Source organism: Pinus tabuliformis, chromosome 7, assembly GCF_031772625.1.
Source record: "Pinus tabuliformis cultivar Carrire ecotype Pingquan chromosome 7, CPIR1, whole genome shotgun sequence".
Taxonomy (NCBI): Eukaryota; Viridiplantae; Streptophyta; class Pinopsida; order Pinales; family Pinaceae; genus Pinus; species Pinus tabuliformis.
In genome coordinates this window covers 1568048592-1568059352 of record NC_142293.1, presented here as the reverse complement: position 1 = coordinate 1568059352, position 10761 = coordinate 1568048592, and positions in this window count along the sequence as shown.

Genomic DNA, 10761 nt, shown 5'->3' with positions numbered 1-10761 from the left:
TATACATGCCGAAGCATCCAATACCATGGACCGAAAACGATCGTGTCCAAAACCATGGACTGAAAACCATCGCGTCCAAAACCATGTGCGAAAATCATGCACAAAACCATAGGTAGGTCCGCCCAACCTAATATAGGGTCCAAAACCAAAATTTTCCAGGGCGTTGCCCCAAACCCCATAGAGTGGGGTTACCTGCACCCCTCAAACCCCCTGTGACTCCCCTCGCTATGCAATTGGCACAACAAAAGGGGGGCTCCGCCCCCCTTCTAACCCCCTGGTTAACTACGTGGGCTAGTCGTAGAAAGAATATAACACAACCCAACATTCTCCCACTTGTTGTTTTCTTTCCACAGGGGGCCACAAGAGAGCTTAGTCATTTATCCAGCCCTGCAACGCCCATTGTTTCTCTACACCAAGAGAACTTCTCAGACCTCACAGATTTTGTCAATGCATCTACAGTATTCTTCAAAGTGTCCACCTTTACCAGCAACACCTTTTTGTCTTCTATCATATCCCTCACAAAGTGATACTAAACATCAATGTGCTTTGTCTTTGAATGATATGCATGGTTCTTTGCCAAGAAAATTGCACTTTGGCTGTCACAGTCTATCCTTATAGCTCCCTGTACTAACCCCATATTTGAACACAATCTCTACAACCAAACTGCTTCCTTGCTTGCATGAGTGGCTGCTATGTATTTTGCCTTTGTAGTTGATCGTGCCACTACAAATTGTTTCTTACTCATCCAACTGACTGCACCTCCAAATAGGTTAAACACAGACCCACTTGTAGATCTTCTCTGATCCAGATCTCTAGCCCAGTCTGCATCAACAAAGCCACGAATATCTAACACTTTGTCCAATCCTGGTCTTCCATGGTAGCACAAACCATAGTCACTAGGGCCACGAAAGACCTAAAAACCCGCTTCACTGTTGTCCAATGCTCCTTCCTTGGTTTTGACATAAACCTTCTCAATACTCCCACTGCATGTGAAATGTCTGGTGTAGTACAAACCATCGCATACATCAGGCTACCGACTGCACTTGCATATGGAGCACGGGACATTTCCTCTTCCTCTTCTTGTGTCTTGGGACACTGTTCAGTAGATAAATTTACACCTACAGGAATAGGAACCTTCATCGGTTTACTATCCTGCATATTAAACCTCTGCAATATTGTCTCGACATACTTGCTCTGGTTTAACCAGAGCTTCTTCTTTGTCCGATCTCTTTTAATTTCCATGCCCAAAATATAGTTTGCAGCACCAAGATCTTTCATGTCGAATTTGGAGGACAAATGGCTCTTCAAATCCTGGATAATTTCTTTTTCATTTCCAACTAGCAACATATCATCCACATACAAGACCAGATAAATAACACGGTCGCCAATTAATTTAAAATACACACAGTGATCTGCTTTACTTCTGGTGAAGCCAAGTCCCCGTATAAATGTATCAAATTTCTGATACCACATACTTGGTGACTATTTTAGGCCATACAGAGACTTCTTTAACTTGCACACCAGTTCTTTCTTACCCTTCATCACAAAGCCTTCAGGTTGCTTCATGTAGATCTCCTCTTCCGGATCCCTGTGAAGAAATGTTGTCTTCACATCCATCTGTTCTACCTCAAAATCAAAAGCAGCAACAACATATAAAAGTGATCTAATAGAAGTTACCTTGGCAACAGGAAAAAAATATCACCAAAATCAATTCCCGACACCTGGGAATAACCTTTTGCTACCAACCGAGTTTTGTATTTCTCCACCTTTCCTTCTACATTTGTCTTCTTCTTGAACACCCATTTGCTGCCAATGGGTTTCCTTCCAGCTAGCAACTCCACCAGATCCCAAGCCTCATTTTTGTGCAAAGATGCCATTTCATCAACCATGGCCTCTTTCCAGAGTCTTCCATCCTCTTAATCTACTGCTTCCTTCACAGTTTTGGGATCATCATCAGTAATAGATAAAGCAAAATTTGAATAGAAAGCAGATGGACTATACCTTTCAGGCTGCCTTCTTTCTCGAACTGATCTTCTCACACCCGGAGTTTGTGACTCTTCATCTTTTGATTCCTCCTCTGCAGTAGAGTTTGATTCTTCATCCTTTAGATCAAACTCTATCTTCTCGGGTTCCTTTGGTTGGACTTCATGTTTAATAACATCTTTCACCTCTCTAATCACCACATCTCGACTGTACACAACCTTCCTTGTTACTGGTTTCCAAATCTTATAACCCTTTAAACCATCCTTATACCCAATAAATATGCACTTTTCAGATTTACCATCCAACTTGGTTCATTTCTCCTTTGGAACATGTACATATGCATCACATCCAAATACCCTCAGATGTGAAAGAGAGGGTTTCTTACCAGTCCATACCTCTTGTGGAGTCTTATCCTCCAACGTTGATGAAGGTGATCTATTGACCAGGTAACATGCTGTCTCCACCACCTCTACACGGAATGCTTGTCCTAACCCGGCACCACTGAGCATGCTTCTTGCCCTTTCCATCAATGTCTTGTTCATTCTTTCTGCAATTCCATTTTGCTGAGGTGTATATGGAGTAGTCTTCTACCGTGCTATAGCACACTTCTTATAGAATTCTTAAAATTCCTTATTGCAAAACTCTCCACCGTTATCTGTCCTTAGCACCTTTATCTTCTTCTCTGTCTGGTTTTCCACCAGAGCCTTAAATTCTTTAAACCTGTCAAAGACTTCAGATTTCTTCTTAAGGAAATATATCCATGTATTCCTTAAGAAGTCATCTATAAATGATACATAATACACAGACTTACTCAGTGATGGAACCTTCATAGGTCCAAACACATCACTGTGCATAAGCTCTAATATATGTTTCACCCTCTTACCACCAGAGGGGAAACTCAACCGATTATGCTTCCCATATACATAATTTTCACAGAAATCAAAATCCAGAGAGCTATTACTCATACCTTCTACCATACCTTTACCATGAAGTATTCGAAGGCCCTTCTCTCCAATATGCCCAAGCCTTTGATGCCACAACATGGTCTTCTCTCCAGAGACCACTAAATTTTCTACTCCACTTTCAAGAACCACAGAACTGTTGCACCCATCAACAACAATGCTACCTTGCAGCTTGTACAAAGTTCCAATCCGAACTCCTTGCATCAATACCAGTGCTCCCCAAACCATCTTGCAGGCATCCTTCCCGAACACTATTTTTACACCTACATCATCCAGCTTGCTTACAGAAATCAGATTTCTGGCCAATGCAGGAATATGTAGGACACCCGAAAGTGTTCTAATCCTTCCACCTTGCAACTTCAACCTTACTTTTCCACGACCAACGATTCTAGCCTTCCTATCATCCCCTAAGAAGACATCACCACCATCATATTTCTCATACTCGCGGAACCACTCTCTATGGGGAGTAAAGTGAAAGGATGCACCTGAGTCAATCAACCATGCCTCATGATCTACATGTGTACTTGAAGAAGCCAAGTACACATCCCCACCTTCATCTGAGGTGGTTTTCGCCTCTGCAGAAGGAGCATCATCAACTCCCTTTCCTTTGTCAGGAGCTTTAGATTTACAATCCCTTTTGTAGTGTCCTTCCTTTCCACATTTCTAGCACACCACCTTTATAGGTTTTCCTGGAGATTTAGATCTCCCTCTAGATTTAGATCTCCCACTCGATGACTTATTTTTGTTTCTATTATGGGACTGTCCTTGTACAGACAAGGCATCACCATTCTGGCTCTCCATATTTTTCCGTCTCATCTCCTCCGTCAGCAAGGATGAGACTATTTCATCAAACTGCAAGGCAGTTGCATTGCTACCTATTGCAATAACCAGACTATCCCACGAATCTAGTAGAGAACACAAAAAACTAATGCACTTATCTTCAACTGAAATTTTGATATCAACAGATGATAACTGACTTACCATAGTATTAAACGCATTCACATGCTCTGTCACCAAGTCTCCATCTTTCATCCTTAGGTTATACAATGTTTTCCATAGGAACAGTTTATTCACCAAAGACTTAGATTGGTACAAAGTCCCTAACTTGTCCCACAAATCCTTCGTCGTAGCTTCCCTTGATACATTCAATAATACTGAATCTGAGACACACAACCGTATTGTGCTTTTTACCTTTCGATCCAACTTCTTCCATTCTTCATCGGACACTCCCGTTGGTTTAGTACCCGGATCTACCGCGATCCACTGATCTTTATCCACCAATAGATCCTCCATCTTGAGTTTCCACAACTCAAAACTCTGACCATTAAATTTCTCGATCTCTATCTTTCCATTGCTCGCCATCTTATTTCACCACCAGAATCGATCCCGTAGATCTCCCACTGAACAGGGTCTACCACAAGCCCGAGCGAAACCCCTCAGCAACAAAGGCGTCCCCTTGAAGCCAAAACAGCTCTGATACCAAATGTAGGTTTTAACCTCGTACAGAAATTACCTGCATACGAATTCTAAAACACAGAAAATAAACAATGCGAGAGCATAACACATAAAACACATATACACAGAGATTTTCCCCTGGATCCCAAAACCGGGACTACCAGCTTGATTTTTCATTATGTTCATTTCAATGTTACAATACATATATATACATGCCGAAGCATCCAATACCATGGACCGAAAACCATCGTGTTCAAAACCATGGACCAAAAACCATCGCGTCCAAAAAAATGGACTGAAAACCATCGCGTCCAAAACCATGTGCGAAAATCATGCACAAAACCATAGGTAGGTCCACCCAACCTAACATAGGGTCCAAAACCAAAATTTTCTGGGGCACTACCGCGGACCCCATAGAGTGGGGTTACCTGCACCCCTCAAACCCCCTATGACCCCCCCCCCCCCCCCGCTACGCAATCAGCGCAACGAACGGGGGGCGTTGCCCCCCTTCTAACCCCCTAGTTAACTACGTGGGCTAGTCGTAGAAAGAATATAACACAATTCAACAATAACTTCAAATCATACCTCATTGGTAGCTCATCAATAAGGCACACTTGCAAACTTGTTTAATTCCTGTCATAATAAGTCAAACTAGCATCTTTGACCAAATTACAATGTATAAATATATCACATCAGGTTAGCTCAAGACAACTATCATAGATCAGAATCATAAATCACGTATAACCATCATAAACCAAAATCATAATTCACACGCATAATAAAACTGAAATAAAATATTGATACGTATCCTTTAATCAATCCTTAGCTTCTACCTTTGTCTTTATTATGTACGCACTCTGGATCGGTTTCTAGCCTTCTCCTCAACCATGTGCACATATACATAGTGTGCATCACACACATACAACCACACACGACATACAACGCCATGCAATACATGCACCTATACCTGACATACAATGCATACACCTACACTGAGTGTACAACACAAGAAAATACATACACCTACATCTAATGTACAACACAACACAATACATACACCTACATCCGGTGTACACCACAAAATAATACATACACCTACACCTGATGTACCACACAATACATATACGTACACAAAGTACAACACAATGAATACACATGTCATGATACCACGACTACACCATGAACATACATAATACCACATGTACACAACACAACATGTACGACATGCATATAATACCGCATGTACACAAAACAACATGTACGACATGCATATAATACCGCATGTACACCAGTATCACATGTACACACTACACCCTTTACACAGCACCACTTGCATAATGTGTACACAGCATCACATGTACACAGCACCACCTATACAACATGTACACAACGCCACATGTACATTGTACCACCTATACAATGTGTACACAATGCTAGATGTACACAACACCACATGCACGACATCTACATGACACTACATGTACACAGTACCATATGCCTGACATGTACACAGTACCACCTGCACACAACACCATATGTACAACATGTACACATCACCACATGCTCACAACACCACTTTTACAATCATGCACACAACACCATATGTACATAGCACACATGTACAGCATGCACGCAACACCACATGTACATAGCACTGCATATCCAACATGTGCACAACACCATATGCACACAACGTCGCATACCCAACATGTACATAGCATCATCTATGCCCAAAAACTTCATATGCAATATTCACACAACACTATATGTACCACCTTGTACATAACTTTTCATAACAACATGAACACACATTATATATACACAACACCACATGTGCACAACATCACAAGTGAAACATGTACAACATATAAAATATATGCACAACAGTAGTACCACACATCCAAGACCACAATGTCTCTAACCAAACAACCTTGCTTCCAGTGTCTCTCTGCCATCCATGCTTATCCTAACATGTCACGCATCACGTTGTTTTCATTTTGTTGATGTATCTCTCAGCATTAGCTTGTCCATAACATAAACATAAACATAGTATAATCACATAATATCAATTCATATCCGCATGATACTGACCTCATAGATCTCTCATACTACTCTTCCCACTTGATTCCTCGTGAACCAGGAACCTCTTCATGCCATTCACCTGTATAAGCAATCTTTCCGCCACAAGAATGATTCTTGATGAACCTATCAGATAGTGACATAGATACATACATACATAAATATATATAACATTAGCACAAAACAGTCATGATCTCATCAGAAAATGACATAACATACATATATATACATCAACACAATCATGATCACAACATAATTACCAGCTATCATAAGTTCAAGTTTAAGAGAACTTTCTTTATCTGTGCAATGCACATACAACATTGAGGACAACAATTCCCAACATAGATAAGGCATATGATGCCTCAAATCTATTCACCTTACCTAAATTCTTGATTACCTTTCCCGTGACTATCCTTCCATTGTCCATTTACACCAATGGACCCAACTAGTCCAACTGGTTGTCATACTCTTGCCTTCAACTGCCCTTATACATGCACCGAGCTTCATCCAGAACTTACATCACCTGCTAGGTTTCATTCATCTCTCTGTAGGCTCCATTAAACTTCCTCTTTCCCAACCAATTTCCCAGACCCCAAACACAAAAGGCAAGACAAGAAACAAAAAAGAATAAAATCATGGAAAACCAACAACAATACGACACCACAACCAAAGTGGCATGGCCATGAAAAAGACGCAAAAAAATTCAATCAAGCACAAAAAATCACCAAAAGACCAAAATCACAAGACTAACAACAGACATCATGGCTCAATCCCCATGGTTCCTAATGCTTCCAAGGGAAATCTCAACTTGAGCCTTCTTCAAGATTCCATGGCAATTTCTTTTCCATGCAATCCCTTGCATCATGCAGCCATCAACACATAATTGTCAGTGCTTAAATAAACATAAAAATATAGTGGTTACCTTACCTTGATGTGCCAAGCATGTTTCTTGCAACTAAACACATCCATGATATCTCTCAAGGGACTCCAATTCCCTTGACAGATCCACCTGTAACTAGAGACTAGCTAATATACCTGGCAAATACAAGTTCATGAATCTATCACATTACCACATAATGTCAGACAAGATTAAGGTTAAGAATACTTCATGTATGAAAAGCACTCAATTGGTTGGACTTAGGTTTTCCTACGGTTTTCCAAACATAGCCAAAAGAATTCTTGCCCAATTCTTTTCTTTGACCTTTTCCTTGCTGCAGTTGAGTGTTACTATGCACTGTCACATCACCCAATTGTTAGTTATATAAACACATCAACTATTAACTTGTCATGCTAATACCAAGCTTGTTTCTTGCACTATTTACACATGTCAAACACATGTTCCAAATATCAAGACAATCATATCTATCAATTTGAAATCAACCTTTACCAAGACTAGCAATCATGTCATAATTCATATATAACTCATCGTCATTAGACATGATACTACAAATGTCACCTATTACGCTCACATACATATCAGCTATCTCAACACATATGTGTTCGTACAATCATCTTAAAACAAGATTGTTCATTCAGGAAATCTTACAGACACATACTCATATCATGCAAGTAATCAAGCATTCATACAATAGATAAGTGGCATAATAGAAACCAACACTCAAACACCAATTAAACGACATAATCAAACAATCAAGCACAAAGTAGATGACGTAAGCAAGCTCATACATTAATGTATCTTAGGGGAGGCTATCTTATATGCACAATCAATCCAGATTAGTATGATATAACTTCATGACATATCAACTATAAAATAAATAAGGTCATGATATCTATAATAGTCACTAGCTAACATGTTCACATCATAAACTCATAAACATTTGTCATTTACGCATAGAAATCGTGTATGTACAATCAATCTAGATTAGTACAACACAATAGCACAAATAATTTGACTCATACTTGAATGTCATAACCCTAACCATCTGCATAGGCCAGTCCAATTTAGCATGATACATCTAACATCAAGATCTTAATGTAATAACCCTAATCATCAAGTTACTAGCATATAACAACAAGAAGTTATATATCATGCTCATCAACAACATATAACCTAATCATCAAGCTAAATGTCATATAACAACAACAAGTTAACCTATAACATACTCATCAACAACATATAACATAATCATCAAGTTAACTAATATAAAACAACAACAACAATGCATATAACAACAAGTTACTATCATTCAAGACTACCTGACACATGTGCATATGACTACACTAATCAAATAGCATCTATCATGTATGCAACTATAGCATCAATAAACATGTACATAAACATAATGTATATAACCCTAATTCATATAACAATCCATTAACTAACATACCTGCACGCCCAACATCCAAACATGTATGACAACATGCTCTTGCCTCGAGGTCCAACACTGCAACTTCACTTTAATGATCTACATCTCCTGCTCTATCTTAGCCAACACATCAACACCATAACAGGCAACAACATTATGATGACCTAATTGCATACAATGACCTCACAATGCATGTCTGACCTACCATACATGCATAAAAAATCCATATACAACCATACACTTATGACAACACATCCCACAACAATGCCCTCAACCTTCACATGGCGACATCACTACAACCATGATCAACACCATGTAGATGCAACACGCACATGGACTACAAGCATAACCAAAACATATGCAACCGACTTGAATGCATGACCAACACACCACCCATCCAGTCTGAGGGGTGAACCGTGCTCTGATACCACTCTATGGTATTAGATATGACACAAAGAGAGCACAACCCGTCTGATACCACTCTGTAACACCCTCCTGCCATATCTACCCACATAACCAGCCAACCAAGGTAAACATGTGGCGAGAGACTACTATGATATGATTCAACCTCCTAGGTGACCTTAAGGAAGTGGAATCAACAGAAACACATCAAGCATACCTTCCACATCAGCAACAACACTCCCAAGAGCCATCCCAATGACACTAATATCATGCCCCTGGGTCCCACTGAGTTTTTAAGCTATTAAACTTCTATACACTACCATGTTATGGGCATGCCAACATCCAAAGAGCTATGGATGCTGCCACAAGCCTGCATGCGTGCGTCTAGGGACTATTTCCAATGGACCTATTCTAGAGCCCGCGGGATTTAAGGAACGTTTCAAGCCCAGAATTCTTACCATTGTCCAAAACTTTTTGTAGCTTCCAGAATCCATTAAACACATGATGACAAGACTAATAAACCAAAAACTAACTCCAGGACTAGGCCTAAGCATCCCGAACAGGTACTGACATTCTGTCAAACACTTGGCATCACTACAATCTACAGGTCTAGGATACAAGACATAGCATGAATGACTGAAAACTGTTATGAGACATGACAATAAGGGTCACCACCTTCTCCCTTGAATTGTTATGACATCAATTAGGTCTTGCATCCATCATTTTAACCATTACAAGTAAATACATGAAATAACCATGACATGAACCAGTCAATTAATAATTCTTATATCCAGCATAAAACCATGGAAATAACAATGAGATAACATCCATTAAATCCACATATAAACAAGTGAAAAATAAAGAGAACTTAGCTTTTATTAAACATAGGCAAATCTGACCAGGTTCGGTACTTCCACGTACCACCCAACCGTAGATATGGTTGAACCAAATATTTCTTTCTTCTAGTCACCCCCATGCCATATTCCAAGCATGAATGTGGGATCTCATGGATAAACCAATCCAAAACACAAGCAAGGGAATCTAGAGGTTAAACCACCTCCACCCTCACCATGCCATGATCACACCAAAACTGGTGCTCTGATCATGAAACTGAACCAAACTTGGAATGCCATCGGGAATCCATCACTATCCTTGAAGAATTTTTCGTTTCCCTGTCTCTTAGGCTTTACCGTGTATCCCGCCAAAACCGGTCAATGGATTCCTAGGCCTTTGGGAACGAATGTTGAGACCACCTCTACCCCAGATTCTGAAATCCATCCAACAATTCCAAAGCTCAAAACCGAGATCAACATCCCAACATGTCATGGCATCCAGAAAAAGGCAAGGTTAGGCTAAAAACCATTGTCATAACCAAGCAAAACCATGCCACTTACAGAAAGAGAACCATACACCAACATGCAAAGCCATGCATGTCAAAACCAGCTAGGAAATCACACATGCAATATGTTACCTGCAAGTATTCCTATTGAAGTTGCTTGATCTTGCTCTTCCTTGCTTTCCTTTGCTTGTTTTTCCTTCCTTGCTCCAAAGCT